This window comes from Manis javanica, chromosome 11 (genome assembly GCF_040802235.1).
Source record: "Manis javanica isolate MJ-LG chromosome 11, MJ_LKY, whole genome shotgun sequence".
Lineage (NCBI taxonomy): Eukaryota > Metazoa > Chordata > Mammalia > Pholidota > Manidae > Manis > Manis javanica.
The window spans coordinates 92,530,662-92,553,991 of record NC_133166.1 but is presented as its reverse complement, the minus strand read 5'-3'; the positions used below and the strand labels follow the sequence as shown (position 1 = coordinate 92,553,991).

At 39.2% G+C, this 23,330-nt stretch overlaps 1 protein-coding gene across 1 annotated transcript in view; it reads left to right on the top strand.

The window, feature by feature from the left end:
- NIBAN1 (niban apoptosis regulator 1) overlaps positions 1 to 23,330 on the top strand; it is a 127,582-nt gene that overhangs the window by 65,258 nt on the left and 38,994 nt on the right. The gene's annotated exons all lie outside the window — the stretch shown is intronic.

Genomic DNA, 23,330 nt, shown 5'->3' with positions numbered 1-23,330 from the left:
CCACAGTCCCTTGTCCCTGTGAGGACAAGCCACAAAATGGCCTGTTATAAAGCCAAGATACTCCAAGATGGTCCTGTTTTAGACCAGTTTTTATTGTCCAAAATTCTGTCCTATTCTTCAGAGTTTTAGTTTGCAAAATACAATCATTGTAGTTACAGGGATTTGATTAAAACTTAACAAATGTGGAGAGTCGTACACATGCAATATGGAATAATGATCATTATCAATGTGGCTCTGTCTTTTCAACTCAGGATACTCATTTCTTGGCATGGGAATTTGCAAGAAGGGGAAAAAGTGTTCCTGGTGGGAGGAACAGGATGTGTGGGGGCCAGGAAGAAAGTCAGAGATGGGCCATCAGAGGAACTGAAAGAATCGTGTGGCTCATGCTTCAAGAGGAGAGGAGCCATGTGAGGATGGGGAGACAGGTAGGATCCAGGCTATAAAGGGTTTTGTGATGCCTCATAGGGCAATGGGAGACCATTAGAGATTTTTAAGCACATCAGTGACTCAGTCGTATATTCACTTTAGAAAGGTCACACTGGCTGCTGCCCGGGCAGGGGATGGGAGGGTGGCCTGCTGGGAGGCCAGGTGGAGTCTTGGCAGGCAAAGTGGTAGCCTGCTCCAGAGGTAACGATGGAGATGACTAGAGTGGCTGGAGAGGACAGATACTCAGGAAGCAGAAGCAGCAGAACTGGAGGACAGATGGATTAGGTGGGCAGTGGGGCAGTGGGCGGAGTCCCAGGTTCTGCCATCCTCTGAGATGGGAACCTTGTGCAAGGAGGAGCACGTTCCAGGGAAAGGAGACAACGTGTCCAGTGCTGCAGATACTGAGTTGGAGAACCCCGTGGACACTGGGTGAGAAAGCCTCATGTACAGATGCCTGGACAAGGCTGGAGAGCAGGTGCACATCTGGAGTGGAGACATAGGTGGGAGGTCAGCAGCCTGTGTGTGGCTATTAAAGCTATGGCTGACTGTGTAGGAAGGATGTAGCTTGAGTGCCCCTCAAAGGCAGAGGCTGTGGTTTTTCTCTCTATCCCCAGCAACTGGCTGAGGGCCTGGTGCCTGGTACAGGCTCTCTTAGTATCTCCACCCTCCATCCTGAGGCATAGTTGCACATATGCCCATGTGTGAAAAAGCATGGAGCATGTATGTTGGTGCCACTCGAAGATGTTTGTACTCAAAATCAGTAAAACAGAGTAAAATGGGTCGGTGCTTTAATGTTAAGTAAGTCCTCAATTATTCATTCACTACGTGATTCTGTGATTTTACCATTGAACTGTTAGGCAACATGTTCATCAAGACTATAAATCCCTTGTGAAATTGAGTGACTGTTAGGCTCTCTGACCCACCCTCTCCATACAGATAGCTACTCAACTGCCAGTGTCTCTTCTGTATTTTATTACAAGTTCACTGTTACCAACCTGCTTTGAGACTCACATAAAAGCATTCCCAGAGGCTTATGGTAGATCTTACTTTTTCCAACTATTGTCCTCTCCTTCTACATGTAACAGTCAGATAAATCACCTTTAAACAGTTTTTGATTAAAATCCTTCAGCAGCACTGCCATTGCTGAAAATGAAACACTTCATTCCAAGGAGACCAGCTGTGTCTGCTTTCTTACTGTTCTTGAGCACAGACCTCTTTCCCCCGACCTTGCTGCCCTATCCCTCCTGCCTTCTCTGAGTGGGAATTTTACCTGGACACCTTTGGCCTTTGCACATGCCTGCAACACCTACTCCCCCTTTCCACCTATTCAAATTCTCTCTTGCTTCTTGAAGACAAGCATCCATCTGACCTCCGCCACGAAGACTACAGGGTAACTTCACTAGGGCCTGTCGTCTGTCCCACTGATTGGATTCTCACCGCGTTCTGCCTTACACGATTCATGTTCATATCTAGTTGTCCTGCTGCTCTAACTCTATCTCAAGTTCCTCGAGGGAAATCTCGTGTTCTCCTTTGTGTCCCCCTGTGGTGCTCACACGAGTGTCTGGTGTTTCATAAAATGGCTCAAAGACACTAATGAATTAATAGCAATACTCAAGGAAAGCTGATTTCAGAGTTTAAGTGCAATTTCAGAGATGACAATTATAAACGTGCTTTGGCCTAATGTGTTAAACAAATTGACATGAGTGAGTAAAGGAATTTGTCACTATAAAGCCCAAAGGGTTTGGGGGAACAAAGGAGTTGGATGTTAGTGGGCAGCCGTCGCTGGGCGGATGGTGATTCTGGAAAAGAGGTGGAATGCTGGCACAGCTGTGCTACGCTAGCTTGAAGGACAGCCAGGACTGCCACCGAACAAGTGCCAGTTGTCCCCATTATCAGGATCACTGAGGAAGTGGGGACAGTAGAATATCTGGGAAGCCTGAGGGCATGTGGGTTGAAAAAGATAGTATAAAAGAGCCTAAGGGATTTTGATGAAAAGAACACGATGCTCTAAAGATCCTGCAAGCCTCTGCTTCAGTACAACAGTTTCATCCCCTCTGACAACTCAGACAGCCGCTGGTGCTGGTGGTGGTGACTTAGGCTGAATGTGGAGCTGTAACGGTAATTAAACTTTGAAATTGGTTGCTGTCAGGGCTGTATACCATGAGCTCTTCTTCCAGAAAACCCGTACAAAATCAAATGCCTTTTTTGGATTTGGTTTTGATACCTGCACATTTTAGGTATTCAATAAATGTATTAAACTGAATTTTGAAATGGGAAAGAATCTAATGAATCAGAGTCAATTGAGCATATCCTTTTTTTGGTGTGTTTATGTGAACATGTTTTATCCTCTCCACTACTCAACAGCAGATCTCAGATCTATTTTCACTCATCTTCTACTGGGAGCAGTATCTCCTCAGCACATTATCACCTGGAAGCAAGTTCATTACTTGAGGGACTAGGTGTCTAATGTGAACATCAATTGATTTTACCTAAATTATACAATGAATTTTATTTTGTTATATATGAAAATGTACTTCTGAATTTGTGGCACCTGCTTGTATTTATAGATGCACAAATCTATGAGTTAGAGAATTCCAACTGTGGTATCTTCTGGCTACTTTACTACAAATGAATAATGTTGACTGGACTAGATAAATAAAAGTATAACATCATTTTGTATGCTTTTCCTTATTCAAAAGTATTCTGTCCTTACTTTTGTTGTAATGCATAAAAGCTTCTATGCATTGTAAACAAAAATGCTTGCTAAATTACTGTTTAATAAACAAGTAGCTATCAATTTCCAGTTTTCATAGGAGTGTCCCAAACTCCATTCTTTAACAGAATTCTTTCTGCTTGGAGATTACATTGTCTCCTCAAGTTGAATCTGTGCTTTCAGTCTCATATAGTTAATACTACAAGTTATAAGTATTTCTCTCTGTCCCTTTGTGAATAAGTCATTTTCTCTTAAGATGTTATCACTCACATTCCCCTCTCTGATCCTTGTGTACTGTTTGTAAAATTCTAACTTTGGAAGGGACATTAGCAGTCACCTATTCCAACCCCTCAGCATTTGTTTGTGACAAGACTAGCATAGTGACTTGTCCAAGATCACGGCTCATTAGTGGTAGAGGACCAGTTGTCCTGACACTCAGTATCGTCTGCTTCAGTTAAACATACCTATTATCTTTTCAGCAGTACTTTTTAAAAGACTCGTTCATCTCCTGGTCATTTAAAACACACTTATATTAAATCAAAGTACTCTCAAGATACATTTGCATGATCCAAAGAGAGTTAAACCCAGAGTAATTCACTTGAGGTCATCTGAGATCTGAGATTTTTCTGGTTTCTTGATAGGTAGTACTTGTCTGAGTTTAACTTGATATTCTGTCCACCAGCTAAACAGGACTGTATCTTTTAGTTTAGATATGCTAAAATAATTGATAATGTAGTTTGTCTATTGGTTAAATTTGTGTAGTATAAAATGCAAACCATAAATGGTTTTACACAGTTTAAATTATGAACAATTTGTAAAGGAAGTTTATACTGCTTTGAAGACATGAGTTAGAATACTTTAAAAAGAATAGATCTAAAATGAGCCATACAGAGAAAGACAAATACTGCTTGGTATCACTTATACGTAGAATCTTAAAACAACAAAAGTCAAACTCATAGAAACAGAGTAGAAAAGTGGTTGCTAAGGCTGGCGGAAAAGGGGAACTAGGGAGAGATTGGTAAAAGGTATAGTGCTTCAGCTATAAGATGAGTTAAGGTCTGAGGATATAATGTAAAACATGGTGACTATAGTTAATAACATTGTATAATTGAAATTTGCTAAAAGAGTAAAACTTAGAAGATCTCACCCTCCCAAAAAAGATAAATATGTGAGGTGACAAGTATGTTAATTAACTAATGGGGGGAGTCCCTTCAAAATGTATATGCATATCACCATGATGTTCACTTTAAATATCCTATAATTTTATTGGTTAATTATACCTCAATAAAACTGAAATGAAAAGCTGAAATAACAGGTCTAAAGATGTTCATATTATTTATAATTACAAATTTACTTAAATTACTTGAAGCTTTCACAACAATCTAAGAGTTAGAACTGAGAGACCAGGCCAGAGACTAGAATAAATAGAACTCCTGTCTCTCAGCCATTTAGCCTTTATCAGCAGAATATTAACATACATATATATTCTTAGGTTCATTTGTTGCCTAAAGCTATGTTGGCACTAAACTACTTCTGAATACTTCTTTAGACCTGTCAAACACGCATTACCATTTCAGTGAAACCACTGATTCCTGCGTACCAGCACTGCACCCCCACTCCTACCATCACGTCCAGTGAACCAAGTAGCTCTTTTGGTATGAAGGTCTTAAAGTTGTGCCATTATGGCAGTCAAGGGAAACAAATCGGAACAATAATAAAAAAGATTTAACAAGCAAGGAGTTGAAGTTAATGCAAGCAAATTTTTTTGTGCATTTTCTGTTGGGCAAATTCTGGACAGTTTTTGATGTTATTATGACTGACTTTGGCAAACCTTGAATAAAGTTTTTTTCTTGTGGATGGAATACAGGTAGATTGAAACATACTTATTAAAATAACAGAGCACATGGGATGGCTGCATTAAAATGTGGCTAGATCATCAAAATTACAAAAGAACTCTATTTGGCATATATTCCTGGACTTCTTCCAAAAATCAACAGTCAGGAGAGTTTGGAGAAAATTCTCACCAATTGTTACGAGGTGAGCCACAGTCCTTCTTACACTGTGAACAAATTTAGAGCATGTGAAATAGAACTGTGCTGGGAGCTGTCTGTTGTGCATTGTGTGAATTGTTTGGGGTTTTTAAAATTAAATATTGAGTTGCTATAAAAGAAAGCTTATGATGGACGTAGAAGGTGTAGAGAATCTTACCATTACCTCTCTTATCTGCCCTTCCGTGATCCTTCTGGCTTCTCCTTTTGAGAGAGTACCAACCTGAATTTTGTATTTTGCTTTTCTTCATAGCTTTATCATGTACGTTTAATCATTTTTCATGTTTTTACACTTTACCCTTTGGAATTTTATCCCATGTCTTCTTTCATGGCTTCCTTTTTCAATATTATTTATACTCCAGTGATTCACCCATGTTATGGCTTGTGGTTATATTTCATTGACTTTCATTACTGAACATAGAGTGTTAAATAAATATCCCCGAATTTCTAATACCCATTTTCCTGTTGGAAAGCATTTGGGTTGTTTCCATTATTTATTACTAACAGTGTTACTCTGGACACTTGCTGTTGTTGCTCTTCCGTAGATATTTAAGTTTGTTTTGGTTTGCTAATATCTTAGGGAATGGTCACATCTGTGTTGAGGGTATTTGCCCTGTAATTTCCCGATTTTGTATTGACGATCATTTGCCCTCTTACAGCACTAAATTATGTTTTCTACCTTTATCTTGCATCGACCTACCACTTCAGCATTTTATTAAAAAACAATAATAATAATAATAAGGGAGAAATGTGGGATTCACATATAAATCAAGTATAAAAATCAAATGAATAATCATATCTGACTTGATTGTTTATAGTTCATGATGTGTGATCAAAACTGAAAGTTTCTGTGATGACTGCCCTTGCACTGTTCACCATGTAAGAACTTATTCACTATCTAAGAACTGTTCACCGTGTAAGAACTTGTTCATTATGCTTCAGAAGATTGGAGACTGTTGAGAATTAGGCTTGGGGTCGATTAATGATTGTGCATTGAATCCCCTGTACAGAATTTTATTGTTGTTAACAACCATTTGATCAATAAATATGAGAGATGCCCTCTCAAAAAAAAAAAAATTTAGTGGCATAAAGTTATGCATAATATCCTCTTATTTTTTAAGAGCACAATTATGATACTCATTATTTTCTATCGCATCTGTAGTTGTTCCCTATTTATTTCTAATATTGTTTTTACCTCCCCTTTATTTTTCTTGGTCAGTCTTACTGTTGATTTTGTCAACCTTTTCAGAAAACACGCCCTTTACAGATCATTGCCTATTTGTTTTCATCTGCTAATTTCTGAAGTTATCTTTTTAATTGCCTTTCTTCTATTTCCTTAGGCTTTATTTTGCCGTTTTCTCTTTTTTCTCACCTCTTCAAGTACATGCTTAGCTCCTTGTGATTGTTTTAAAATGCTTGCAAATTCTTTGACCCTCTTTCCTTCAGAAAAATGGAGCCTAATTTTCCTCCTCTTGAAGTAGGCCAGACTTCATGACTCATTTCTTACGGGTAGAGAGTGGCAGAAGTGATGGTATGTGACTTTCAAGGATAGGTCACAAAAAAAAGAACCTTCTGCCTGCCTTCTCTCTTTTAGGTCAGTCACTTCAGAGAACCTAGGCACTGTCTAGTGGGAACCCACAGCAGCCCTCTGCGGAGGACCCTGTGGAGAGAAACTGGGGCCTCCTGCCAACAGCCAGCACCAACTTGCTAGTCATGTGGGTGAATTTCTTTGGGAGTGGATGCCCCTGTTCCAGTGGAGGCTTCAAATGATTATAGATTTGGCCAGCAACGTGGGACTGCAACCCTGTGAAACACCTTGAGCCAGAACCACCCAGCCGTGAGGCTTTTGAATTCCTGATCCACAAAAACTAGGAGAGAAGATAAATATTTATTGCTGTTTTAAACCTTTACCTTTTGGGATAATTTATTTTGTTGGAATAGAAAACTAATAGACTCCATTGGCCTTTCTTTTGCTCTAATTTAAGCATTTATTATTGCTTTTGCTAAATACGTATGTGCTATTTCTCTTTTGTTAGCCTGCATAACAACTTCTCAAAGTAAAAAATTAGCCAACGCCCTTAACTTTCTCTTAAAAAAATACAGATAACTTAGAACATTTAACTTTAACACCACCCCTCTCACCCATAGGCTCTTGTTGACTTGACTTTTAATGATATCTTTTTATTTTAACTCCAATATATTATTTTTGCTGTTTTATACCATTGCAATGTTTACCAAATCTTTACCACTCTCTGTGCTTGTTAATTTTTCTTGCATTCAGATTTTACATCTGGGAGCATTTTCTTACTTCCTGAGGTATATCCTGTAGAATTTTCTTTAGTTTGTATTCCCACTTTCTCAGTTTTTGTTTATGAGAAAATGTCTGTATCTTATTTTTCTTCTTAAAAGATATTTTACGGCATATGAAATTCTGGGGTAGCAGTTATTTTTCTATCACTACATTGAGTATTTTATTCCACTATCTTCTGGCTTCCACATTAAAGTTGAGAAATTTACTATCGACCTATAATTGTTGTTCTTTTGAAAGTAATTTGATTTCTTTCTCATTCTTTTTTTTTTTTTAATCTCTTAGTCTTTGGTACTCTGTAGTTTCATAAGAATGTGTCTTAGCTGTGGATTTCCTATTTATTTATACTGCTTGAGATTTGTTGGTCTTCCAGAGTCTGTGGGTTATTGTTTAATCAATTTCAGAACATTCTTAGCCGTTATCTCTTCTTCTCCCTCATTCTCTATCTCATCTTTGGGAAATCTGATTAGATGTTTATTATATATTCTTAGTCTACCTTCTGCATCCTTTAATGTCTTATTTTATATTTTCATCTTTTTTTTTCTTTCTGAACTGTTTCTACAGATCTCTATTCTCAGCTGTATTTGACCTGCTTTTAAACTCATCCACTGAGTTTTAATTTTCTTACATTTATCACTTCTAGTCATTATTTTGGTTCTTTTTCTAATCTGAATAGCCATTTAAAACAATCTCATGCTTTTTACTCTCATTTTTAATTCCTTCCTTTATTTTCTAAACATGTTAAGCTTAATATGTTTTATATTCTGTGTTGCTAGTTCCAATATCCAAAATCCTTGTGGGTTGTATCCTGTTATTATTTTTGCTGATTCTTGCATGGTATCTTATTAACTTGTGTACCTTGTAATTTTTTCATTGCTTTAAGAAACTTAGTTTTTATTTTTCTTAAATTACATTCCTGGTAGTTTGGATTTTTGTAATATGAAATAAGTGTTTGAAGCGATAGTCAATAAAATAGTTAAAAGGTAGAAAATGGTCGCAATACGCTTAGCAATTATATGATAAAATTGAACCATCGATACTATTTTAGTTAGGGCACCACAACTAAACAGAATTTCTTTTTTTGAAAATAATCTTAAATATAATAGCAAATTCAACTAAGCTATATTTTATCTATTGACTGAGTTTTGCATTTCCAGTGTAGCCTTTTTCTTTTCTACTGTATTATCTAACTGTACATCAAAGCTCATTCTGACAAGCTCTACCTCGAGTATATGTGTATGGGTGATCTCCTCTAGTAAGATGAAATACTTCTCAACCCTTGTGCCTGTGTCCTTCCCTTCTGACTATTGTAGGGGAGGAAAAAGGTTTTGCTCAAGTCTCTTAGGGTCCCTGGCTGGGTCTGAAAATTAGACTGACACAGATGGATTAACAGAAAATCAACCACGTTCACCTGATGTTAGTTTTGTGTGACATGGGAGCCTTCGTAAGGAAACAAAGAAACGATTAAACCTGAGTGTTTTTAGGCTGGATTTGATGAAGAAGGATAAGCCGTGGACAGATAAATAGGCCACCGAGTTTGAGCTAAGTGTAGTGAACTGGAGAAGCTCAGCAAGGCCTGTTTGGATCCTCTCAGGGTCCCCCTGTCTTGGAAACAGGGCTGCCCCTCTCTTCCAGGTGTAGGGAGGGCACCTCTCACAGAGGTCTGATGACCTGCCTCAGGGGGAAGGTCACAGAGACTTTCTTACTTCTGCTCAGCTCAAACACCTTCAAGCTTAAAGTGCTCAATATGCCAAGGTGCCACATTTTGGGGTACCGTGTTCTGAACATTCCTGTCTTCCACCTCTAACTTAGAGAGGCTGTAAAATCCCAGAGGGAAACAATGCTTCTAACAGTTATTGAGTGTGATCCCCCTGCAGACAGCTGTCTTGGAAGCTGTGCTTAATAAGTAGGAACCTTGTGCTGCCTTTCAGGGTTACATAGATCGGTAACAGCACTTAGCAGTCAGTGAGCGCTCTCCTGAGTGCGGGAACAAAAGGAACGATGCTGTTTGCTTTACAGGGATCGACTCAATGATGCTCCAACTTCAGTAAGCATCAGAATCTCCTGGAGGGCCTTGTAGAATGCAGATGGCTGGGCCTTATCCCCAGAGTTTCTGAATCAGCGGTCTAGGTTGGGTCCTAAGAATGTGTATTTCTAACATATTCTCCAGTGATGCTGTTCCTTATCCCCCTGCTCTGGGGATCCTACGTGGAAAACCACCTCCTGTGAGGTGGGCACCGTTACCCTCATCATCCCCACTTTACAGATGAGGATTCTGAGGCAGCTGGGAAGATCACACTGGTGATGAGCACAAGACTTTAAACCGAGGCAGTCTGACACCGCAAAGCCCATGCTCTCTGTCTAACCCCCCGTACCAGGTGGCTTCTCCGTCAGCAAGTGCTCATTAAGAATCTAGTGTGTGCCCATTATTTGATTACCTGGTCTTTAAAAAAAAATCTAATCCAATTCCTTAATCGGGCCTAGATGATTTGAGGCTACTCACTTCTTACTGAACTTGATACCAGTATGGTTAATTTCATGATATCTGTCTGAGAGGGAAGTGAGCTGCTGTACGTTTGTTGAAATTCAGGTGGCAATTGAAATACAGAAGTTGTCTTTTCTCTGCTTTCAAACATGAAGTTGAGCCTTAACCCAGATGGGTGTTCCTGTGGTAAATCGTTTACTGTAAAAGTGCTCTCCAAAGTCAGAATTTTCTTGGCTTGTGCAAATATACAGCTGAGAATAATTTTGTGGGACATGTTGCAGGCGTGGGATTGAAAATTCATTGTACTTATATATTACCATCTTCTGATGTTTTAAGTATTTAGCCTTGCCCCCGCCACCCTTTCAACATTTTCTTATGCTAGCTGGATTTCTATTCTTTATTGCTGGGGGTTAAGTCCTGACTTGACCTGATTTTTTTTTGGTGTTTTCTTGTGGACTGAACAAATTATGCTTCATGTGACCACCATCTGGTTGTTAGTAGGATGTTTCTATTTTAAGGGGCTTAGAAAGGGAGGTAAACGAGAAGGAAGTTGGGGGGAGCAATGACATCATAACACCCACTTTCAGACTAAGCTACTCCCTACCAAGTTCCCTTTCCTGCAGGAGATCAGGGCATGGTCTGTGCAAGTACCAGCTAAGAAAAGAACTGAGACTTCTCTTCATCTGTTACTTCCCTGTTCCTTCCCCGGCTTTCCATAGAAAGTAGAGGGCTGCCCAGAATGGCAAATGCCTAGGTCATTGGTAATCATTTTTCTTCTAGTTTTGTGCACATATGTCAGGGATAAATGACACCTTAAGTTACAAGGTAGGCAAGAATTGGAATAAAATAACCTTTATTAAGTATCTACCATCTCCAGAACACTATCTTAGATGCTGGGTAGGGAGACACAAACAAAGAACATAGAGCCACTTGCTGCTGGAAAAGAAGACTCAATTGTAAGACTAGCCTGTTTGATTGGTCATGGAGAGCTTCGGCAATTATTTTCTGCTGATTTTCAAGGAGAGAGAGAATCACAGAACAGGAAAGTAGACCAGGAGCATCATTTCTTACTTCATTCCATCTCACATTAAGTCAACTCTTTCCCAGCCGTAGGTGGTTCTGTTCTAGAGAATATGGCCATTCAGGCCAAATGCATTCCTGTAACACATGCTAACCTTGTCCTTCCTTCTTCGGTTCCTGGTGAAGAGATAATAGCTGAAGGCCTCCCCTCTTTCTTTCTTCTCCACTTTTTAAAACATCAAATTTGATCTTTACAAGTTTTGAGAACCAAAAGCCTGTCCACAAGGTTGTAGGCTGCTCCTGGCAATAGTGATGAGTCATTCTTGCTGAGAATGTAGGCAGTTTGCATTCGTCTAGCACCCATTGTCAGAAGCAGCTTAACATACACAGTGAGCTGTACTTCCTGGCACTATGTGCCCTAGTCACAGCCACAGGATTTTGCAACAAGGCTGTTTATTAAGAGCTCCCTGGCTGGCCTCACTGACGTTCCCGCCTTAGTACAGGTCCTACACTTTGGCTCTTTTGTGCAGATCCTGGTTAGTTAGTGACTTTAAACTGACCCAGTTTACCCACATGTGTTCTGTTGAATGAGCAACAATATAGCAAAAAAGAAATATTGAATTATGGTTGATTGAAACAACTGCAAATCTTTCATTATTTCTAATACAGATACTTTGCAAACAAAAGCTTCTTAGGATGGCTGGGAAGTTCTAAATCGCAATAATATCATTAATTTTAAGATAGATTGATTGACATTGACAGTTGGGTTTGGTTGTGATGAAGTAAAGGGAAATTCCCAGCGTAGGTGAGTAGGTTGCCATGGGACCGAGAAGGTGGTCTAAAATTTTTTCCATCTCTGGTTTCTCTTCTGATTTCTAGTTCCATATTTTTCAGTGTTCCATATTTGGTGGTTTTAAATGAACACGATATCACTCTGTTCATACCATTTATCCTTTTACCAGTTGAGGAATCGAAGTTGCTTACGGTCTAGTTAAGATGTTCATGGAAATGTAAATTTCCAAACAGAAGAAGAGGGAGCAGATTTAAAATGGAAATATTATAATAGGCAGCTAACAATTGGGGTAAAATGGGCTGTTTTACATTATAATCTTGAAATTATATTTATCTTCTTAATTTTCCTCCAGAGAATGCATTCTAGAGTGCGATTTTCAAAGCCTTTTGCTTCTTTCTACCCTAGAAATAAATCCTGTGCCAGGGGCAGCTTACTTGGGACTCTAGTTTGATCTTCTGAAGACCTTAGCTTAGATGTCCTTCCCCTAGACAGCCTCCCTTAATTTATCAAGGCCACCAGACAAAAACTCCTCTGATTTCCTTCCTTCCGGTCTGTCCTTCCTTCTCTTCTCCCTGTTCTTAGTTCCATCACAGTACGAGCCACATTATATCATCACTGGTGATTGACTTACCTGACTCCTAAAACCAGAAGCTCCTGGAGGCGGGACCCGTGCCCACCTACTGCTGCCTTGCAGGCCCTGGCACCAGACAGAACACAGTGAGCATGTGCACATTTTCTTTTCTTTAACTGAGTGCATGAGCATAGGGAGGAGGCCACTATTTGAAATTGTGTCTGGAAAGGATAAGAATAGCTCATAAAGCCATCCAGAGTGTTTCAGAAGAGGGCCCATTGTACTGGAATTACCAGCAAAGTCAATTTCCTTGGAAGACTCAGCTTGCTTCCCTGACAATCCATGCGGTCAGTTATGCGGTCAGTTACTGGCTGATGATTTTCCTTTACTCCAAAAGTGCATCAACTTTGTAGCTTTTTTTCCTGCTCTTTATTGCTTCCTATCATTCCTGCTTAGTGTTTCTTTCTGATATGAAACAGTACATTTGGCTTATTATTTGATAAATCAGGAAAATCAATCTTACTAGTCAGGCTGACTAGTAAGACTAGCCAATCAAAGTCAATTTGTTGCATTGCACTATTATTTTAATTAATTGTTTTGCTGGCTGTGCCCCATTAAACATACTTTACTTTGTTTAAAAAATTCTTTAGTATTTTTAATACATCTGTTTTCATTTACATATAATTCTTTAGAGTCACATTGGTTTAACTGTAACTTTACTGTCACTTTTGAATAAGTAACTTAACAAAAGAAGAACACAAACAATTCTTCCTGTCTGCAGACTTTTCCTCTACGTTGAAGTAGCCAGGGGAGACAACAGCTCCTACCAGCCCTACCCTATTCAAACATGCAACTCACACATGTTCACTAACTAAAATAATGCATATATAAAGTGTTTATTATAATAGAGCTCATAGAAGAAGAAAATGGAAATGAAATGTTTTATACATTACAGCTTGTCAGATATGATTGCCAATTGTAATGGTAAAACATTAGCTCTAATTGCTAATATTTATTGAGCACTTACTCTGTGTCAAGCACTGTGTCGAGGCTGACAGCAGTTGTATGGGTTTGTATTATTTTCCGGAGGACACTGGGGCCTGGACCAGTCAAGGAGACTGCCAAGAGGTAGACCAGTTATCAAGTGGTGGACTCAGAATTCAATCCTGAATATTTAACTCTGGAACTCATGCTTTTAACTGCTATGAAGTTAAGAGCTCAGGACCTGAAGGATTATATTCAGTCTTCCACATTTCAAGAGGGATTTTATAAAGCAATAAAATTGGTAACCAACTATTGATTGTCTACTATTCCAGATAATGTCCTGGGTGCTTGGTATATACCCTTCCAACCCCCATGACAATACTGAGGAGAATTAATTTTTAGCCCCATTTTGCAGGTGAAGAACCAGAGACTTAGGCAACTTAAGAAATTTAAGACCACAAAACTATTGGAAAAAGCAAGCTAAGTCCAATTTGTATGTAGATCTGTTTTTGCTGCCTCAATATTAGAGTGCATTCAGAGGGGTGTTGAGTAGAATGAGGTTAGGAAACCAGGTTGTATACAGAGAAAGCTGGGTTTGTGTAGTCTCACAATGATTGAGGAGAGGAAACATCTTAAATATTTTCTGTCACAAAGAAGAAGGATCAGGCATGTTTTGTTTTGCTCCAAAAAGCAAAAGTGTTCTTTGTAAATGCAGGCAGTTCAGATCCTGAAACTGCAATTGCAGTTACTTGCTTCTGGAAGTTTTATTTAATGAAAAGTAGAAATTGAATCTATAATTCAAAATTGCTAAAACTAAATTTGCGCTCACTTAAAGCCCCTGAGTGACATCTATTACATGCACCATCTCAATATGCCATCACATTTTGTTGTGTTAGAAGGACAAACTCCTCCAATCTGCTCCCTATATGGCAGAATGAAAACAAAAATGATCTCATCTTTTTATTTCTGTCCTTCTAAGAATAAAGTGTCAGTATGTCCAAAGGAAGATAAAGTCAACTGATCGGATGGGAGAGGGGAATTGCCTTCGTGTTCAAAGCCTTCATAAAGCAGAGGATATAGGACAAGTCAACTCATAAGACCAGCCACACTCTGTGGTGATGGAGTGAGGGAGTCATCTGTAAACATCTATAAACAAAAAGTTGTTGGAGTTCCTTAGAGGAGTCATGTAAATGTTAAATTAATAAAATCTGGCGAGAGATTGAGCCTGATTAGGAAGTGATGTGAGGGGGATTAAGAGACCCATGATTAGCTAGCCCGACGGCTGGCTCATCGCTTCCCATTACAGTCCTGTGGCTGAGGTTAACTGGGCAGGGGGGGCATTTAAGGTTAAACAGGCAGCACAAAGGTGTGCAGGCGATTTTCTAATTTGGACTGTGGTATGGTCTGATGACTTGGTGCAAGAAAAGACCAGGTGACCCTTGTCATTCTTAACTCTCCTTGAATGGTGGACTAACTGGGGGTGCCCTTGGACCTGGGGAGAAAAGGGTGGAAAATTTATTTTTCTACCACATGAAAGGACATTGGGGCACTTGGTTTGTAATGGTACCGGAAGACTGCGCAGTACTTGTCACAGAGGTGCCAGGGAAGGTATCTTTGCAGGGCACACAAATTCCAGTCCAGAACACAGAGCCAGGTTAAGTATATTGGACTGCCATCGTCCGTCCGTCCTTCCTTCCTTCCTTCCTTCCTTCCTTCCTTCCTTCCTTCCTTCCTTCCTTCCTTCCTTCCTTATAGCCAACAAATACTCACTGAGCCCTTTGGTGTGTCAAGCATGGGCTAGGTGCTAGGAATCCAGTGAAATACAAAGCCAATAGGATCCCTGCCTACCTAGAACTTACAAACTAGTAATAATAAAGAAAAAATTAATGACAAATATTGAGATCTGTGTGTAAAAGATGCACCACAAAATTATAACACAAGGACTTGATTTAGGTTGGTTCAAGGGAAGGTTTCTGTGAAGGAGTAACATGGTGAATTAGCTCTGAAGAATGTATGGTCTAGAGCACGAGTTGGCACACCATGGTCTGCATAGCCCTTGCTCTCAGTCTCTGAGTGTATGTGTGTGTGTGTATATATATGTAATCTATGAAAGCCAAATCTGGCCACCACCTGTTTTTGTGGGGAACACAGCCACACCATTCACCTGGGTTTTCTAGAGCTGTTTTTGTGATCCAGTGGCAGAGCTGAATAGTTATAACAGAGACCGTATGGTCTGCAAAGCCTAAAATATTTACTATTTTGCCTTTTACAGAAAGAGCCTGCTGACTGCTAGTGTAGAACATACTTGAAAATAAGAGCTACGGAATTTAGTTTGACCTATGCATTTTCAGGCAATGTGGGCCCTAGACCTTCACTGATAGAAACGTGTGGGCACAAACTGTTTGTACAGGATAGTATATGTCTCTTCAAGAAGGCTTTCAGCAGACAAGAAGCTTTCTCCAAAACTTGACATGGCATATTTCAAGTGAATTTTCTGCTGTATTCTGTTTGTGGAGAGAGTTATGGCAATGCATTCATAAGCTTTATGATTGGAATCAGATGACTTTGGATTGAAATCCTGGCTCTACCATTAGGAGCTGTTTCCTCCTCAGTAAGGCAGAGGTACTCACTGTGCCTACCCTTTATAGTTATTGTGAAAATTACGAGATAATGCAAGAGTACTTAGTACAATGAATGACAGTAAATGCTTAATACATACCATATGTTTTTAAATATACAGAACTATTTTCATAAACTAGCCCATCAGTTTTTGTAATGTCATCCCAAAATGTTCATAGCTTTTGTTTTTTATTCTAATAAAACACATTTATTCATGATCTCTGAGGATAAGTAAGTGTGGTGACATCTAAGTCACAATTTTACAGTGTTTTGAAGTCAATTTTATAATATTTTGAAATTTTTAGCATGCTGAAAAATTTAAATTGCTTTTACTTTGGAAATTTGAGGGATTTGTCTGCCGTGTCTTCAGTCTCCCTCCCCCAGTGCTTATACTTGGGGGGTGTATCCTTAACTCCCTGCTAGCTCACACAGCCTGCAGCTCTGCACATGTCCAAGTGCCCAAGGTGGTAGGTGGTACATGTTCCTCCTCGCTGCTCCCTCAGGCTACAACCCTGGCCTCTGGTGATCCTGCAGCTTTAATTCCATCTCTACCCAACACCACAGTGTTTGGTCCATTTTCAGCTGTTTACAAGAGGGCTTATTCATCCAACCTTTCCTTATTTTTTCTCTCTCTGTGTCTCCCACAGTCCTTGTCCTGCTCCAACCACTGCCCGACTCCACCTCGTCCTAGCTCACCCCAGCTCATCCTGCTCTGAGATTCTGGCTTTGGTCCCAGTTTCTTATGTTTCTGATGTGCAGAAGTGCATGGGTGCTGACTGCTTATCATCTGGAAAGCTGTGCAGCCGAGGGGTGGCAAGGGTGAAAGCTGATGGCCTTGCTCACATCCACTCCGCTCTCCCCTTTCCTCTTCCAGACCTCAGTTCCCTGCTAAACAAGGGGTTCTCACTGGGTTGTTCATGAAATTGGCACTCAGCCCTTCCCTTAAAATGCCTGTTTGGTGGCCGGCAGTCACCCAACAGAAATGTGGTGAGCATTGCGAAGCACAGCAAGGGTACACGGCAAGTGAGCGTGCATACACACTGTGGTTCTGGCCTCACAGCGCTGTGAAAATAAACATTGGCCTGATGGCATCGTCAAGAAAAAAAACAGAAAGGGTAACCCAGAAATCAGTAAGGGGATGTACTCTGCTTCTGCTTTCTGACCCTTCTTGGTTGGCTTGCATAGGTTACATGGTTACTGGGGAAATACAAACACAGACTTCTGTTCTACGCACTCAGTGACGTGGGAGGCAGAGGCATCAAATGAAGGTGCGAGGCTGGAAGGAACCTTAGAGACCATGCGCTCCACCAACATCATTTGATACACAAGGACAGGGGCAGGTTGAGCACCTTACCCAGAATCACATGGAGAGCAGCGCTGAGAAATGTGGGTGGGCTGAGGACAAATTTGCAGGCAGCCGAGGGTTTTAATGAGCCAGGTGATTTTTTGAGACAAATGTTGTTTCCCCATTTCAAAATCCTCTCATCTATCCATCATCTATCATCCATCCATCCATCCATCCACTTATTCATTTATTGATATTTACATATAAAACATACACATAATGACATATAAATTTAGTTGTATTATAAATGCAAGGCTTTTTTTTTTTAGTGCTTGCTCTCTCCTCTCCTTCTCTTCATTCTTCCATAAACAGTATTAAAAACTCTGTATGCATCTTTCCATGTTTTTCTCCATGTACATACATGCGTTATGGTGTGGGGCTCACTTTAAAAAAGTAGAACTATATGGTACATATGTTTTTACACTTTATTTTTCTCACTGAACAGGGCTTCCTGGAAATCTAAGTCAACTGACAGAATTCATTTATTAGTACGTACGTACTGTTCCGTGGTCACTATCCTACATTATTTAGCCATTCTCTTATGGATGGCCTGAACTTTGTTTCCAGCTTTGCTGCCCTAATTCACAGGGAAATAAGTATCCTTGTGCACACATCCTCATGTTCTTCTTCCTGTGAGGCAGGGCCCAGGAAGTGGGACTGCTAGGCTTAAAGGTGATGTATTTATAACTTAGTAGATGTTGCCTGATTAATTTTCAGTGGGACTGTAAAATTTCACACATCTACTCTGTATGAGAGAGCTCTTTTTCCTGCATCTCTGTCACCAGTAGGCCTTTTTCCTCTTTTTCTGTTTTTTGAGAAGCTGATAGGGAGAAGTGAATCCCCCTGTTACTTTGAGTGCCCTTCCCTGACTACCAGGGAGTCCAAGCATCTTATCTGGACTTTATTAGCCATTTGACTTACTTTTATGTGACCTTCCCATTAAGGCTCTGTTCCATTTTCATTTTCATCCATTTAATCATCTTCTTGTCCCCACCCCCTCCTTTTGGTTATTTTCTTCATAAGAGCTCTGTGAAAATTTACATATTAATTCTTTTCTATCTCCACTAAACACACTTTTTGCAAATTCATTATTTACCTGTTATCATTAACTATTCACATTCTCATTAACCTTTAATTATGATGTATTTTGCCATGCAAAGATGTCTCATTTTTATATAGTCAAATATGTCCATCTTCTGTGGCTTTTGGATTTCCTGCCTATGTTGAGAAGATTTCCCCTTCCTCTAGATTGTACATGTAATTTCCTTGATTTTTCTTGAAGTCTTTCTGTTGCTTTATTTTTAACACTTGAGTCTCTAGTCTATCTGAAAATCATGTGTATATATATATATACTTATCCATGAGGGCCTGTTGAGTGAGAAAAACAAAATACAGAAAAGTATGTCTAAAAAGATTAAAAGTTTCCCTTTAAATGGACAACAAATTGTGTTAGCACCACTTATTAAATCTAATCTTCCCTCCTGAATTAAGCTACAATATTTGCCATATAAAATGTCTAGGGATTCTCTTTTTTTTCCCACCGATCTGTTTAGTCCCATGTTAACACAACTTGATTCTATTACAGTAGATTTTTGTCATATGTTCTTGTATCTGGTAAGAGAGATTTTCCCTTACAACTCATTCATATTATACTTTTCTTGTCTACTTTTAGCCATCTATTCTAATTTGCGAATTCATTCATAGTAGCTAATTATCCCCTAATGCCTGCTGGGATTCTAATTGCTATCACATTAATTTATAAATTACTTTAGAAACTATTATTAACTTGCTATATGTCATACTCAATGAAGGATTTAAAAAATTCATTTTTGAAGACCAAACTCACACTGATGGAGTTAGAAATGTAATGTCTGTTTTGCCTGTGAGTACTAAGCTCAAGGCCGCAGTTAGGACACCAAGTGAAGGAGGGGAGGGAAAGTCACTAGCCACCAACGACAACCCACTGGGTGCCAGGCTGCGTGCCCAGTCCTTTGCTCATGGAGTCTCATATAGCCCGTAGGCCTTTTGGGCTCCAGAGGCCACTGCCTAACACTTCGTTGGAAACCCTCATAACTACATAATTTTATATCTATACCTAATATAAATTCAAAACTCTTGCTGCAGGTTGGTTTGAAGATTTCATTGCCTGGGTGGTTAGAAACAGGAAGTGCTGTGTGATGAGGACGGGTTGTGTTTGCTGTGTGGTTTGCCTCTGTGCTTTAGATTGTGCTCTTCCTTTTGCCTTGAGCACCTGCCGCCTGGCACCCTCCCACCTATGTTGGCCCATTAGCTCCCTGCTCCAGGAACACGTCCCCACCCCCAGCCAGACGACCCGTCCTCATCATCGGAGCTCCCAGGGCCTTTACTGTCTCCAATAGCGTCTATTACACCCTTGTATTATGAATTGTCATGCATTCTTTTTACCAAACTTTGACCAAATTGAGCATCTGCCATGTGGTTGCTTGGGGCACTGTGCATACAATGGTGAACACATGTGGAGTTTATCATTATTTCCCATGCAAGATTCATGCCCGTGAGCCAAGTCTTGTTCCCTTGTATTCAGAGAATTCTTCAACGTGACTCATACATAGAATATGTTCAACCAGCGTGTGGTGAGTGGGTGAATATATGATAGGGATTAGGCCATGGAGACAGTAATTCTGGTTGAAATATGATTTTCTCAGTTCTACATCAGTCAATTACCATGTTGTTCCTAGCTTGTAAAATTTTTCAAATATACTGTATTATTGCTTTCTCCCTAAACGTCTTTGGTCAGATTTTTCCAACTTAGCCAGATCTATTTTTCATTAAATAAATAAATAAATATGGTAAGAGCTCTTACTATGTTTTGACACCATGATAAGCCCTGGTGATAAAATAGGGATAAAAAATAAGCCCACATCAATAGAACTTCCATTTTAAAAAACGAAGGTTGGTTCAGTTTTCTCCACATGGTATGTAGGCTCATAATTTTTAATCTAAAAACATGATATCTAACTTACAAAACAGATAAAGATATCAGTCAGGAGATTAACATAGATCTAATATTTAATACAGATATAATAATTAAATTTAAATTGAGAAATGAATAAGCATAGTTCTGAACATTCTAGATTGTGGACTCAGTATTTATAATTAGAAAAATATGGGAATAAATCAGAAATAATCAGCACTCTCAATCCTTGATCTTTGAAGAAAAATAAAGTTTTTAAAGAATGAATCTTATCAATATGATATACTAACTAGTATACTACCAATATAACCCAGTTTTCTTCTGCTTTATAATCAAATAAACATTTAATTTGGACATTTAATTTGTGTTGCCCAATATACTATCGGTCAACTAGAAATATGGGTCTAGATGAATACTTACATATTAATTTAATTAAAAACCATGTGGATTTACACTGGTCCAATCTACATTCACTAGTCAACAAATACTTATTGAGCTCATACTATGTTCTAGGCACTCTTGGATACAGCAATGAGCAAAGCAAAGATCCCTGTTCCTATGACACTGATATTCTAGTTAGGTACCAATGTGGACACAGAAAATAAGCCCTAAATGTAATAAGTAAGTAAATTATATAATATGACAGAAGGTAGTAGTAAGTGCTATGGAAAAACAGTGGAGGAGATTAAGGGGGCTCAAGAGTTCTAGCAACACAGGAGTGAGGGCAGCCTGCTGTCTAACAGAAGGTTATATTAAATGTGCACAGAATTAAACAGGGAGAACTATGCCCCACCTAAAAATTAAGAAGTGTGGAATTACAGAGTGCTATCAGAGGGAATCCAGAACTTTAAGTACGAGGTTAAGCAATGAATGCTATAGGGAACATTAGAGACACTTGTATCATCCAGCTTGAAAGAAAAGCCCTGGGAAGACACAATAATGACTTTCCAGTGGTATTTCTAACTCCAGTGAAGTTGCCACCTGCAAAAATGTTCCCAATTGTAACAGGAGAAATGTAGAGAGAACTGCCTGATAAAGAGAACTCCTGTATTCTAAAATGTGACACGTGGGAAAATTGTGGAATGTCTTCTGAATTACCTAAACTTTATTAATTTTTATTTGTAGACCCTCATAAAATGCACTACTTAATAAATAATAGCTTTTTCTGTTATTAATAATGATTATAGGCCTGGAATAACTTATAGGCTGTTTCAGTTACTTCATAAATAATTGCTGTCGTGTTAGCAGAGAAATGAACTAGACATTAAAAGTATATTCAAGTTCTGCGATCCCATCAATGCTCCTTCACAGTAAAAATACCTTACAAACTTTGAACACTCAAGAGGCATTCACTTATAACCCACATATCATCACAAGAGGTGTGCACACACATTTATTCCCTCTCTCTCTCTCGCTCTCATACATTCAGAAGCTTAAACACTTCCAACACAGGAACTGAGGTTTTGTCTTCATTTCCTCTTTCTCTGTTTTACTGGAAGGGAATTAGATCATTGGACCAGTTTTCCAAATAAAATCAGTTTATTACATCATGTAATTCAAGTTTGTAGCAACTATGAAGGTGACCTACAATAGGAACAGAAGGCACCTAAATTCACCAAACATTTCAGCTGTTTTCTCATTTTGGCAAAGAGTAAGAGAGGGGTGAACAATTTGTTGCTATAAATATAGCAGATTGTTGTACGGCTGTATCCTGTTTAGAAATGATCTCATCTAATACGTCTGTTGGTGGTTAGCAGTTTTCTGCCACATTGAGCAGGGCTATTATGATAGGGCATTGTCGTTGGACAACCCTCAAAGTTAAAGCCACAAGGATTCCTCGCTGCCCCTAAGACAGGGCTTATGAGTGAGATATAGTTATCAACTCTAATCTTAATCCCTGCGGAGAATTATGATGAATCATCTTATTATTTTTTGTGCATTTTTCTGATCCTTACGAACTGTGCTCTGTGCTGTGTGTAATGATGAGTTAAAGTCAGGTTTCTTCCTTCTTTATTGAGTTAAAGTAGGAATATGTGTGAACAGACCTCCTCTGTAATGCTGCTGCTTGAATACAGTTCAGGTGTGTTATTACTTGCTCTCTTTTATTGCTGCCCTCCTGTCTCCGTTCAGATAAACAATATAACTCTTAAACCATGCGCATTTAGAGCTGTGCTGTCTAATATGGTAGCCACTAGCTACATGTGGTTACTGGCTACTTGAAATATGGCTAGTCTGAAATGAAATGTGCTAGTGTAAACTACACACCAGATTTCAAAAGCTTAGTTCTCAAAAGAGAACATAAACTGTCTCTTTAATAATTTTTATATCGCTGACATATTTTGGATATGTTGGCTTACATAAAATATATTATTAAAATCCCTCTTAACTGTTTCTCTTCACTTTTATGATGCTGCTACTATAAAATTTTAAATTGCATATGTGGCTTTCATTATATTTCTATTGGGGAGTGCTGGTTTAGGGTCTCTTTACCCTCCCATACCCCCTTTCATTACCCTGGTGGAGCCTTTAAAACCAATATAATTACTGTCTGCAGGCCAAGGAGAGATTTATTTCTGCTTGTGTGTACGTGCATGCGTGCACATGTGTGAGGGCGCGCATGGAAGTGGTAGCATGTTCAGTGGGAAAGATAAGGAGTAAAAGGAGAGGAAGAGAAGTGAACAATTTTGACCAGCATTGGTCTGAGAGGCCATCCACTCTCCCATAAGGGAAGGGTAAATAGCTGAGTGCAAGTTAGTTTATCCCAAGGCAACTTTGCTCTTGGTTTTAAGATAGGCTGAATCATGAAACATCAGACTCATCTGAATTCAAATGTAAATATACACAAAGCTCTGTAGCTTTACTACAGAAGCAAACATGAAGTTTTAAGAATTGTCATTGTCATCGCTTTCGTTAGTTAACAGAGATAATCAAGAGCAGACCTGTATCCTGACTGATAGTTCTGATTTGGACAAAGGGTATAATGTAATTTGTTCTGCAGCATTTCATAAGAAAGAAATTTCCAGCTGAGATAGAATCATTTAATGGCCTTACAGTTTGGATTCAAG